Below are 13,698 nucleotides of genomic sequence, written 5' to 3'. Positions count from 1 at the left end.
AAACATTATTTTCTCATCTGGAACAAGGTGGTAGGGTATTAATTGCTAATACTTTATAGAATTTTGTAAGAATTACATGAGATGATACATACAAAGAAGTTGGAGCAGAGTCTGGAGCATAATTGCCTTCAAATCGAGGTTACTTTTTACTATTGGTTCTACAAAGCCTCATAGCTGGGATGTTGCGGTAGGGTAAGAAATAGTGGGTAAATTTGAGGAGAATAATGGTATTGTAGTCATTATCAACATTGTTTATTGGTTATCTCCCACAACGGTCAAGGCAGACATTTTGGGGGGAGGGAGTTTCTTTGAGATGCACCTTTATAAAGGAAAGCGAGACTCCCAAATTCAGAAATAATCAAATACATTAGATTTTATGTGGCGAAGACTAGACTCAAACCAGATCCACTGTCCTTGAGTGCAATGTTCTTTCTACTACCTCTGTGGAGAAAGTGTTTTAACAGTTTCTGAATGATTCATTGCTTACTGTTCAAAAAGGTAGACTTGGGATCCTTCGGTCATTGAGCTGAGAAAACATCATAAGAATTATATTTATCCAGTGAGATCCCTTCCCAAACCACTTGAAGATGTTGATCTTATCTTTGTAGGGACAGAATGACCACAACCAGCCTATTCTATGTATTTATCCCTAAAATGAAGGTATACTTTTTTTTTTTTTAAATAGCCATCCACTAGGTGATTTATAATGCCTCCAAATATTTGCACAACTGGCCATGGCATATGGAATTTCGCCATTAGAATAAAATTTTACCATTACGTTTTAGCTTCAAGAAAGCCCTTGTTACAATACACATGGAAGGGACTAGGAATATTAACATATTCATACCCATAGTTAACTTCCACTGATTCTTATCAGATTTGAGTAGTTGTCTCTTCTAATGGCCCCCTAGGAGAGTACAGGGATCCCAGAGGAGACCTGTATTTGAATGCAAAGAGTAAAATGATTCCAAAGCAGGGGAAGGCAAAGAGGGCGGAAGAGGGTGTTACCTCCAGGAAGTGTAGGCAGAAAGGGAGTAAAGGCGGATGAGAAAGCAGTGACAAGGCCGGAGAGGGTGGGATGCCAGAAATCAGCCAGACTACTTAGAATCATTTAATCCTAGGACTAGGCCTAAAAGTGTCATAGAATTCTTTTCTGCTTCAAGTTTAGTGATTTTCCCTGGTTTTAGTATTCGGCAATGAAAGCAAACAACTAAAAGCAGCCCATGTTAGGCCATGTTAAAATTTCTTAGTCACCAACCACATCTGAACTCATTAAAATTTGAGTCTTTTACAATTTCTCATAGCGTTTTGTTGGTATTTGAGAAATACTTGCAGAATGAGTGAATGCTTCTGTGATTCTGGTTGGTTTTTGGTTTTCTGGTTTTACTTTGGGAGTAACTCAATATTGGGTGCATGAAAAACTATCTTTGAATGTAGCATTCCAAAAACAATAGCAAAGTCTACGATAATGCTGTCCAATAGAATTCTCTGTCATGACGAAAATATTCTTTCATTAGATCTAACTAATAGGTAGCGACTAGCCATACGTTGATACCATATTTTTGAAATGTAGCCAGTGAGAGCAAAATAACTGAATTTTAAATTAATTTAAACAGACACTGTGGCCAGTATCTACCTATGGTATTGGACCATGCAGGTCTGAGGTTGTTAAAAGTTTTCTGCCCCTCTCACTTTGTTTTTTTTTTTTTTTTTTAATTTTTATTTATTTATGATAGTCACAGAGAGAGAGAGAGAGAGAGAGAGAGAGGCAGAGACATAGGCAGAGGGAGAAGCAGGCTCCATGCACTGGGAGCCTGATGTGGGATTCGATCCCGGGTCTCCAGGATTGCGCCCTGGGCCAAAGGCAGGCGCCAAACCGCTGCGCCACCCAGGGATCCCTCTCACTTTGTTTTTAAAAATAGCTGTTTTGATTGATACCATCAATTCCAGACATGTTCGTGTGTGTGTGTGTTAATGGAAATACTTTGATTTCTCTATGATAACTCTGAAGACTCAGAGAGCAAAGCAAATTGACTTGCACTGCAGCATCTGGAAAAAATTTATGTGCCTCATTTACAAGAACTTGTAATATGTGGTCAATTTCTAATTTCAACTATTGACATAAGAGGAGTGAGCCTGTGTACTTGAAATAGTGAAGCAGGAGAAGTCTGTCCTCTGCACTGACAGGCTGGCCTCCCAAACCAGTCTTTCTTTTGATTGCTTCCTCCCTCCTCAGGAATCTGGCACCTTCCGGCTGCCCTCTGGTCTGCGAGGCCTCTAAGGTCCTTCCCCCAAATTCTGGTCTCCTAGCTTCTCACTGCCCTCTCTTCCCTTCTAAATCAAAACGTATCTCGAATTAGTAGTGATAACTCTTCCTAATTTTAGAGATGAGAAAGTTGACATACTGGAAAGAACGAAGAGGGTAAGAAAAAGGCTACTGATTTACTACTGTGTGCTTGCTAGCTGTGTAATACTGTTAAAGTGAACCAATGTGAGAGTCATCAGTATTTTTTTTTAAAGATTTATTTATTTATTTATTTATTTATTTATTTATTTATTTATTTATTCATGAGAGACACAGAGAGAGAGGCAGAGATGCTGCTTTAGATGCTGCTCCAAGTGCTGCCTGCATGAATGAATGTTACTTCCCTGGCAAATACAGGACATTCAATATATTTTTTTTGAATGAATAAATACAGGAATACATTTTTACCATGTGAAACACATACTCTTCCTTATCACAGAGGAGGAAACTGAGATTTGGAGAAGTTACACGACTTCCTCATACACAGTTCTCCAACACTTAATCTTCCTCCACTGGTAACTGTTTAACTCCTTGCCTTGTTTCCCGTGTCCTCAGGGTTTTGCTCTTTACCTTTCAAAGAGACGGATCAGCTAAACAGACCAGCAGATTTACATCCGTGGCTGCAAACGTATTGATAGACCCGGCTCCCCGCGTCCTCACCCTTTCCAGGGTTCTATGAATTTTAACGCCAACCTCTGTGGCCAGTGTCAACTCACAGCAATGGCTCCCTGGACATTTCACGCCGTTCAGGAGAGATTTTATTTTGCTACTTTAGCGGCATTAAGGAAAAAAAAAAAAGCAAAAAAACAAACCCAAACCCATTCCACCGTAGATCTTTTCCATGCGCCTGGACGCTTACAGAAAAGCGATGCGATCATTTATAAATGGAATTTCAGCAGTGCTTGCATTTATCCTAGTCTACATTACGACTGATTTGTGTATGGCCCCTATCACTGTGGATGATTTGTAAGACACATTAAAAACTGGCTCCTCCTCCGTCTCCCGCCCACACCCCTCGGAACCTTACACGCTTCGTGTAAAAAAAAAAAAAAAAAAAAAAAAAAAAAAAAAACCGTAGGCGCTCTTGGAAAGGACTTGAAAATTAAAACATGGCTCTGTGATTTTCAACACAAAGACCACAAACAGCGCCAGAGCCTAAGAACTATTTAAAAATACATCACATCCAGAAGTTGGAGGGCCCCAAAGTCGAAGTCGTCCAGGCCAAGTCTGCAGAGACCCTTCTAGCTTCCGCCCTGCACACACCCGGCCGGCGACACGTCGCGACGGAATTTCAGCTGCAGGAGGGGGAGAGCATCACCTGCAGTTGCACGCGCGGGGAGCGCCGCGGGGGGGCGGGGGGCTCGCCAAGCCGGACCCCGGGGCCGCTCCGGAGCCGCGGCGCCGGTGCAGGGGGACGCGCGCCTCGGGGCGGACGGCGCTGCGGCAGCGGAGGCCGCCCCAGCCTCCCGCTCGCTCGCCGCGCCGGTCGGGGAGGCGGACCCCGCAGGAGAATCCCGGCCGCGCCGCGGGGCGGGGGGCGAGGCGGGGCGCTGACGTCACCTCCCCTCCCCCAGCGCCTCCAAGAGGGAGGGAGCGGGGAAAGAGGCGGCGATCCGCCGCAGTTCCCGGCCGCAACTCCTAAACTCGGCGGCTCGCTGCCTGGGCAAGTCCCGACAAACTTGGCTTCTCCCCGGCCCTGGTCCGTGGCCCTCGCGCACTCCCCTGTCGCCCTCCTGCCTTGGGTGCCCAACTTTCCACCCGGGACGGGAGCCTCCGGAGATGTGGCCACCTGGGTCCGGGCCGCGCGGGCGCATCGCACGCCCGCTGGGGACGTGCTGAAGATCGGAGGGAGGCAAAGTTGGGACTTCAGGGACGGCTTTTAACGGATAACCCGAATTTGCGTGCGCATTACGGAGCTGCCGGGGGACTTTGGAGCCGGCGCCCACGGACCCGAGGGGCTGGACTGGTGAGTTCTTTTGTGTAGTGCAAGCCTTTTTGTATTGAAGTTTAAACGCAAATGAGATTACGTGGGGGGTCGTTGGTCCCGAGCTAGCTAGTGCAGGGAAGCGTGTGCATCCTACAGGCTCGCTCTTCTTGGCGAGCCGCACAGCGCTCCGGACGCACGCGGCTCGGGAATGGGAAGATCCGTGTGCGCAGGTTTTCGGAATTCATGAAATACATACATAGCACCGCTCAAAAGAACTTGAGAAGCTATGCTGTCTGTGCATTATTTCGAATGTAACATTATAGAAATGGTGCCCAGGGAGGGCGCACCTCGCGGCCGCGCGATCTGCAGGGGCGCAGCGCCCTCTAGTCCGGGCCCCCGGCGAGGCGCGCGGTCCCTGCCGGGCTCCGCGCGGACCGAGAACTTGGACCTGCCGGGCGCTCCCGGGACGTGGGCGTGAGCTCCCAGCCTCCGCTTAACCACCCGCTCCAGCCCATTCGCTGCCTTAATTTTCAAATACCGGCCTTCGGCGGCCTGGTTGGAGAAGCGGTGCTGGCAGAAAGCGTTTTTTGTTTGCAGGCACCGTCCCCTAATCCCCCTAATTTGCAAAAACCTTTGGGGACAGGGCTAGGGAGGACCAACTGTGGCAAGGACAAACGTGGAGCCTGAGCTACGTTTCCCTTTCCTGTGAAGGTGACTCGATGGTAGCACCAGAGGCATCTCTATCTCGTTTCGTTAGGGCTCAGAAGAGCCGAAAAAACGTGGCAGCGCCGGAGTCGGAAACCTCCATCTCTGGCTCTCGGCTGTTCCTGTGGCGAAAAAGTGCAACTTCTTCCAGGCGATTAGGTTTCGCGGCGAGGCTGGAAAACCGGGATTCCCAGACAGCTGTTCTAGCTCGAGTAAGGGTTTTGGTTTATCAGTGAATGGTAATTGTCTTCGGGAATTCTTTTGCGCCCTTGAAGGCATCTTGTGATTTTTATGTTCCAGGATGATGATGTCTTTTTACTTTCTGCTCTCTTCTTTCCCCTCCCACCCTTGCCCCCCTCCCCCAGCAAACTGTCGGTGTTCTTGTGTGACTGTGATTTGCCGAGAGTTGGGATTCGGCAAGAGGCGCAAGCCGGGAGAGCTTGGAGATCAGGGCACCTATTTTGAGGTGCTGCATGTATAAAATTGACCTGTAACTCCGGGCGCACTTGGCGCATTCATGGCCACGGCCGAGTGTCTGGATGATGGTGTTTGCGGGGCGTGTGAGTTTATGCGTTTTCCAAATAATGCGCAGCGTAGCAATAGTGCTGCGAATCCGCACCATTCATTCTGCAGGCATTATTTTTCCTTCCCAGCCATGACCTGCTAGACACTTTTTTTTTTCCCCCCAAGCACCTTCTTTAGGATGGTTTAAGAGGAGGCTGCGTTAACTTTGAACCAAGGAATTTCTCCCTCTAACCCTAGACTCCCCCTCGCCCGCATCTGCCTCGCAGTTCCCCCTGCAGCCCCCTCCCCCGGTGCCGGGGCAAATCAGACCCCTTTGTCCTCGCAGTGTTAAATGTTCGAGTCCCACAAACTTTCCGAGGTCGTGTCCTCCCTCCTCCCTGGGCTGTTTTCCAACCCCCGGAGCTCTCCGGGCTCCAGCCGAGCGTCAGCTGTGCGGGGCGGGCGCCTGGAGATTTGCGGGCGCGGAGGACCGGCTCCCACCCCCCGGGACCTGCGCGCTCGGGCCTGGGGTGCGGCGGGTGGGGGCGCGCTCCGCCGAGTGGGGCGCCCAGGCGCCCGGGGCTTCCCCTTCTCCCTTGGGGACCTCGTAGTTTCACGTGAGGTTGGGTTCACAGTTTGTGGGGTGGACTCGCCGGCTTGGGGCAGCGCACGAGGCGGCACAGCAGCAGCCTTTTGTCCCGCAGACGTGGGAGTCTGGGCTGCTGGGGGGGGGCTCCCCGCCGGAAGAGGCTGGCGTTGGGGTGCGGTTACCGGGGTCGCGAGGTTACGGGGTTTCAGCAGCTCCGCACAAAGAGGTGGCGGAGGAGGCGCTTTCATTCTCCCTGGATCTGCGGGTGGAGGGAAGGAGGAAGTGGACCCGATCTGACCGCATTCCTTTGGAGACCTCTGGGAAGATTTTTATTCCACGGGGCAACCGCAGACCCAGAACGGAGGCTTTCAAATGCAGATTTAGGAATTCCCTGAAGGTTCTAGAGACTGTAAAGGGAACCCAGAAAAGCTCTATTAGCCAGAGCTGGCTTCTTCTTCTTTTTTTCCCTTAAGCTAAACTGTTTTCCCCTTTCCCAGCAGGAAGCCTCCCATGCGCATTCCCGTGCACTGTCGGGGTGCCGGCCGTAACCCAGGGCCGCGCTAGGGCCGGCCCCTCGCGGCTCCCCGGAGCGGCGCAGGGTCACGCGCCGGGCCCCGGCGGGTGTCCTCGGGGCAGTCGGCGAGGGGCTCCGGGACCCGCGGGCGCGCGGTCCGGCCGCCGGGGAGAGTCGGCCCCGAGTTTCCGCGCCGCAGAAACGAGCGCCGGCGCTGGCGGGCGTGGCCGCGGGCGGAGGGATACCTGCCGGCGCCGAGCCGGGGGACGCGGGGGCGGCGAGCCGCGGGCCGAGCCGGGGCGCGCGGACAGCGACGAGGGCCGCCCGCGCCATGCGGCCCCGCCGGCCCGCCGAGGCCCCCGGGGGCCCCCGTCCCCGCCCGCGGGCGCGCTGAGGCGACGGGGCGCGCGTCCCCGGGAGCGCCGCGGCCACTTGGGGCCAACTTTGCCGTAAGTTTGATAGAATCGAAGTTGGGCTGGAGGGCGGGTGACCCGGGCGGGGGCGCGCAGCGAGGCTGTGCAACTCGCAGCTCCGGGGGCGGCCGGCCTGGGGCTCCCGCGCCGCGCTGCCGCGGGGGCCGGGGAAGGCGCTGCTGCACGCCGGCTCCGCTGCCCCCCGGGACGGAGCCGCGGCGCCTGCCCGCTCGGGAAGTTCGGGACGAGCTCGGCGCTCGGGCGGGAGGGGATGGTTTGCAGCGGGAGCCGAATGGGGATTACCGGGCCGAGGGCCGGGCTGCACCGGGCGCCCCGGGCTGGCCCCGGGCCGCTGCAGGGAGGCGAGCGGCGGCCGCAGGGCGCGGACTTCCGCGGCGCCCGGGAGCTCGGAAACTCCGCCGCCCTCCCCGGCGACGCCCGTGCGCGCCGAGGGCTTAACTGATCTCGCCCGGAGGCTCGTTCTTGCGGTTTACGGGAGATCCCGGCGTGGGTGACCCGAAAGCAGAGGCCGGTAGCGGGAGCTGCGGGAGCCTCGCGTGCAGCCCCGGGCCCTCCTCTCCTCCTAGATGTTCGCGCCCCGAGGGAGCGCGGCTCGGAGGCTGCGGTGCCCCCGGGTGAGCGCGGGCCGGGTCGGTGCGATTGATCAACGGCGGGGCCCGACCTCTGCGAAAGGCGCTGCTTACTACCACTTTTTTTTTTTTTTTTTTCCCCTAGAAGAGAAACTTGGAAGGTCTTTTTTTTTTTTTCCCCTAGAAGAGAAACTTGGAAGGTCTTTTTTTTTTTTAAGAGAGGGATTCTCATTCTTCGTTGCTTTTTTTTTTTTTTTTTTTTTTTTTGACTCAGAGTGCCTTCTTCCAGCAAGCTTTCTGTGGTCTCCGTGAGATTTTTTTTTTTGTTGTTGTTGTTCCCACTGATATGAATTGCAGAGCTTTGAAAAACAAGGACGCAATTGTATGCATTAGGAAAGTAAACTCAAACATTTTTTATGAACTCAAGTTTTTTTTTTTTTTTTTTTTCTTCTTTGCATGTGTTTGAACTACGGATTCATTAAGTGGCTTTTGTTGAACTGGTGCTTGGTAGATTTGATTTTACTTTTTTTTTTTTTTCTCTTTATATTGGATATTTACAGTGACTGTTAAAATTGGAAAAAATTTGAAAGGCAAATGATCTTATCTTTTATAAAGGCAGCCTCTTAAGGCTCTGCGTTTTGGGACATAGATTTTAGGTATCCACACGAGTGAAAAGTAGGTTCTGGTACTATTTTTCCATATTATTCTGAAGCGTTGTGGTTGTTACCCAACATGTCCAGTTGTTACAGTTACTCATGAAAATGTTTCTGCAGTTGTGTACCTTAGTACTATCATATATATATTTGGCTTTATTTTTGAATTTTAAAAGGACATCTAGAACTATTCCTCTGGTACTTGGTGCAGTAGTAGACTTTAAAATGGATTTTAAAATACTTGAAGCGTTACATAATTTAAAAAGAAAGCACTTGGTATAACTCTAGGTTAAGGCAAACATGGTATGTAACAAGTTCAGCATTAAGATTTGATTTGAATAGAGTGTGCATTAGGGAACCCAGTTCTTGAAAAAGGAACATCTTAAGTGAGCCAAATTCTTTGTCACTCTGAAAGGAAGTGAGATTGTTAGGGGACTCAATAAAAGTGCTCAGGCCACCTGTATATTCCTTGTATCTTTTAATTAGTCACTAGAAGTTCCCCCAGTGGGTTATCATCATGCTAATATATCATTTAATCCATGTTGTGGACAAGTGCCAAAAGGCGGATCTGAAAATTATGTGTAAACTAATATGGTTTTTGGTCCCCAGCTCCCCTGCCTCTTTAGTGCATTTCTGTAGACTTAGCTCTTGAGCCACCTCTGAAGCAGTTATTTCTTTGAATGTTAGAGGTGAAAGGGATCTTACGGGTTATTTAATAACTTCCCTATCAAGTCTGCCACCACCTGTTTTCCACCGAAGTTTGGCTGATTTTACATAGACTCAGTAAACTGAATCAAATTAGTGCATTATTGTTGCATTAAATGTCTCAGTGGCCTAATTTGTGGCCTAAAGGACCTGAGTTAATAGCAGGAAGCCATAAGGCTAGGTGTCTGTTTAATCTTTATGAGTGGGAAATTGCAGTAGGTAAGCTTGCTTTTGACCAAATTATATAGATGATGAAGCCAAACTGTATTTTTTTTGTCTCACTTAATTGGTCAATTTGCAAGTGTTAGTTTATCCTAAGGCACTGGAAAGGAGTTTTTGAAATGTTATTCTAGATGATTCACTCCTTCTAAGATGAGTGAGTTGCCATTTTGTCTTCTGATTCAAGTTGTATTCCATCCGATGAAGAATCTGTATATTTCACATTGTAAAGTTTTTTTTTTTAAACTTTCTTTGAGTCCCAGATTTAAATAAAATTGCCAAAGTTCTTGCTCAATTGCCAAAGTTTATTATATGTGTGGAGATAAATCTATAGTTAAATGCCTTTCTACAAACTAGGAAAATCAGGCAGTATTTAATTCTTATCCTTCATAGACTGAGCATAGCGCTTCAAAATAAGCTCTGCATCACAGAAACTGATCTGGCATCTCTTACAGCCAATTTGGAAGCATTTTGAGGTGGGTGGTGACCTCTTTCTCAGCTGCTAGAAATCGGAGCCATCTCCAGGGCAGCCATCTGCACTGTCGTTACTGGCCTGGTGATTGCACCTGGATTTTCTGCTAATTTCAGGATGGACGTGTATTTCCCCATGTTATCCCTCCTTCCCTTCCCTCCCCTACTTGAGTCCTGCCTTCCAGTCTCCATGCACTCAGCAACCGTGGATCTCCTCTATGCCCAACGTTGGGCCAGACACAGGATAACAAGGTGAACAAATCACACTGCCTGCCGTCAAGGAGTTTACAGTCCAGTGGGGGAGGACAAGTAAGCAGTCGGTTGTATCCAGCATGGTAAGGGCAGGTTGGCTCACCCCAGCACCTTGGTGAGCTGGGCATGGGTGCCGAGATGGATATTAGGATAGGGTGATTTCTGAGGGAAGAGTGAATCAGAAGGGAATAATTCAAGGACAGGAAATGACGTGTGGAAAGCAGATCGGAGAAACTTTAGTTGTGACATGATTTGTGGCATGCCAAAGCATACCATGTCATCTTTAGGAAAAGCATTGATTGGTTTATTATAAATGCCTCCTTAAACCCGTTTTAACATGCCTTACAACTTTTGTGCAAGTAGAACATAGAAAATCTATGACTTGGGCTTACATTGTTTTATAGACAGGATAGTTTTTTTTTTTCCTTTTTTTATGGGGGTAGGCGCTAAGAAGGGAAGGAAAGAAGAGAGAGGTGAAAATAACTAAATGTGGGACACCTGGGTGTCTCAGGGTTGGTCAGAGTGTGATCCTGGGGTCCTGGGATCGAGTCCTGCATCGGACTCCCCACAGAGCCTGCTTCTCCCTTTGCCTATGTCTCTGCCTCTCTCTCTGTGTGTCTTATGAATAAATAAATAAGATCTTTAAAAAAAAATAAATGTGAGGAATGAAGGGCAGAAAAAAACATCATGTTCAGCTTTCCTTTTCTAAGAAGGCAGGGGATGGAAATCTTACGAGTTTGGAGCCGTTACCACTAGGCGGTGTCATCTGCTCTGGACAGCTTGGTTGTTCCCAGCCTGTGGGGAGGATGCCTTTTTGGTTTGAAAGAGAAAGTAAGTAAATTAGAGATTCAGTTAGTAAAGCAGGTAGAGGTAAAATTATAAGAGATCTTTACTATAAGGCCAAGAAGAATATACTTCATAAAATAAGCAGGCTAAGGGGAAACACTGAATATTTGCAAACTAGGGGCTGATATTGCAAAGAAGTTTTCATGAGATAGATTTGGTTGTGGCCCATAGGTTGAGTAGTAAAGGGGCCACAAAGCAGAAATACTGGAAAGCTAGGAAATCCTTTGAGCAAATATAAATAAGGACTAGATGGCAACAGCAGGAAGAGAAAGGGAACAATTTTTGAGAAGTCTCAATAACTTTAGATAACGGAGGTTTGGTAGTTAGAAATAAAAGATCATGTGTGTGAAAGAAGGAAGTGGTGGGGGCAGGGTGGGGAGCAGAGAAGTCTCTGGTGGGAGGAGGCTGTAAAGATTTTTTTAAAGATTTATTTGTTAGAAAGCACGAGCAGGGGGAGAGGGAGAGAGAGAGAGAAGTAGACTCTCCACTGAGCAGGGTGCCCACTTGGGACTCGATCCCAGAACTCTGGGATCATGACCTGAGCCAAAGCAGACGCTTAACCCATGGAGCCACCCAGGCACCCTTAAAGATTTTAGTACAGTCTCTAGTTTTCCAAATAAAGAAATGGATTCCAAAGGTTAGCTAACTTCCTTGAATCCTCACTGTCGGTTAGGGACAAAGCCAGGGCTAGATCACATTTTTATGTTTGCCAGCCCCGTCTTTCTTACTTGATTTCTTGGATTGCAAGCCTGAGTGATTTGTGATTTGGGAAGTGTCGAAACTCTTCTGGCATAGAAATGTACAATGGAAAAATAGGGTGGAATGGCTGGTGTTTTGCAACTGGGAGTGGGTGAGAGGCAGTGTCACATAGGTCCGATGGTATCTCAGGAAGAGTGTGCCCGCTCTTGAGGGGGAGGTTAAGGCTGGAATGCGGGATTCCAGAACGATCCTTTACAATCAGGGCATGAGGTCTGATTGGATGAGGTCTTTAAGGACAATACCTTAGACATGTGTTAAAAGAGATGGAAGAGGTTTGTAATGGCAAACGGTGAAGGTGAGAGTATAAAAGAGTGTTGGAAGAGAATCAGGGAAACTGAGCCCTTCATCTTCTACATGTGGTGGATTGCCACGTGTTAGGCAGTCTGTGACATGTAAAGGACACAGCGGTGTTGGGGCTGGTGGTGGCGTGAGCAGTGTGACATTGAGTCAGGGAGTGCTGAGGAAAGGGCATCTGATCTGACATTGGCTTGCGACACCGGGAGAAGCGGTTTGTGTTGCCAGGATGGGTGTGAGGCCCTGCAGAGCAGTCAAGGGTAGAGATGGCCTCTTTACAGGAGGCAGAAGTCAGGTAGCCCTGAGCAAGAATGTTTTTAGAATTTTCCCTGAACGAGAAAGAGAAACCTAAGGTGTGAGTTTGAAGGAAGTGAAGGTTGGAATAAAGTTTGTTCTTAAGTAGGGATGGGTGTGTGTAGACGCTGCAACAGGGGCCTGTTGTGATGGAGTCGTTGAGTGTGGTGTTCGGGAGGGAGTGATGATTTAGGGGAGAGCTTCAGAAGAGGCAGCGTCCTACGGCCCTGGAGGGCGTCTTTATTTGTAGCTGGTCGGGTCCCATCCCTTCTGCGAGGTGAGAAGAAGGGGGAACAGGGGAAGAGAGCATTTCAGGGAGAGGGAGAGGAGGGACTTTCTACGTGGTGCCTTTCCATTTTCTAACCTTACACGGAACATCCACATTCCTGATCCATCATGTAGTGAAATACCTGTACGTGTACCCAGAAATGACTGTAATCGTAATTTGGCCAGGAGTAACCCTTCCCTGATTTGGGAGTGGGGGGAAGTGGCCAGTGTTAATTACCGGCTGCCCCGTGAAGGTGACACTTAAAGGATTCCTCTTTGCAGAGAAAAATACATTAGGTGAGAGGATCTTAGAGGCGTAAACTGTGTTTATGGAGCTTCTCTGTGAGCAGTGTTTGCCCTGGAGCCTGGGTGAGGAGAAAGTGGTTGGAGGGTGAGTAACACATAGGGGTCATGTCTTGTCTGTAGAAGCAGGAGAGGAAAGGGAGTAGCTGGGCCTCCCTAGCGCAGCCAGAAGGGCCTACGCCGCCGCTTCCGTCCGTCTCGTCTTTGATGTCAAGTAGCACAGAACAGCCGGAGACCGTCCTCTTCACATACCTCGAGAGGTTTCGTGGGCTCAAAGCAGGTAAATTACACAGCAGATTTTCTATGGAGGCCACTTAAAAAGGAGGAGGTCTCTTTAACTTCCTTAAGGTCTTAAGTTCTGGAAAAAAAGTTATCCTGTGCTGAGGGGAGAGGCTTGGAGTTCTCGCTGTCAGTAGGTCGAAGACGGCTCTGAGTTAAATTGGAATCAGTTGTTGATCATTCGAAGGCAGTATTTAAATCAAGTCATTGCTTAGGGTAATCAGACTTATTGCAGCTCCAATCAGAACTAACAACATGCAGAATTACCAGAAGCAGTTAAATGATACATACGAAGCCTACGGCTGCTGTTCAGTTCTGGCTTCATAGCTGGGCCCCCCCCACCCCTATTCTGACTGACAAACATCTTAACACGGCTTACAAAGATCTAGTGTGCACCCAGAAAATAAAGATCCACCCATTAATTTCACGGGGTAACAATGAATGCTTCTAAAAGTACTCTTCATGGCTATTATAATTTATTAGGAAAATGATTTATTTTTCCTCTTGTAAATGTTAGGAAGCTGTGAATTGGTTATAGTTGAGAAACAGCCTTCCTTAGTACGATACAATCTCTTTTTTTGACTCTTATGAAATGATTTTAGAGACCATTAAATGTTTATTTAATATACAGTGTTTTTAAAAAAGATTTTATTTATTTATTCATGAGAGACAGAGGCAGAGACACAGGCAGAGGGAGAAGCAGGCTGCATGCAGGGAGCCCCATGTGGGACTTGATCGCAGGTGCCCAGGATCAGTCCCTGGGCCAAAGGCAGGCACCAAACCGCTGAGCCACCCAGGGAGGGATCCCC

The 13,698-nt window shown here is 48.9% G+C and overlaps 1 protein-coding gene across 7 annotated transcripts in view; it reads left to right on the top strand.

Annotated features, from left to right (window-relative positions):
* The first annotated feature begins 3,878 nt into the window (after positions 1-3,878).
* The window catches only part of FAT1 (FAT atypical cadherin 1), a 126,998-nt gene continuing 117,178 nt past the window's right edge, over positions 3,879-13,698 (top strand). For 4 of the 7 annotated variants that reach the window (XR_012007497.1, XR_012007498.1, XM_072776080.1 and 1 more), the window contains exon 1: positions 3,879-4,271. The gene's annotated coding sequence lies outside the window, so the exon portion shown is untranslated. Of the gene's footprint in view, positions 4,272-4,795; positions 5,150-6,871; positions 6,994-12,607; positions 12,891-13,698 lie in introns of those variants that run through there. The other 3 variants (XM_072776079.1, XM_072776077.1, XM_072776078.1) reach the window with 3 other exon arrangements.

Source organism: Canis lupus, chromosome 15, assembly GCF_048164855.1.
Source record: "Canis lupus baileyi chromosome 15, mCanLup2.hap1, whole genome shotgun sequence".
NCBI lineage: Eukaryota > Metazoa > Chordata > Mammalia > Carnivora > Canidae > Canis > Canis lupus.
This window is presented reverse-complemented; position numbering and strand designations above follow the sequence as displayed.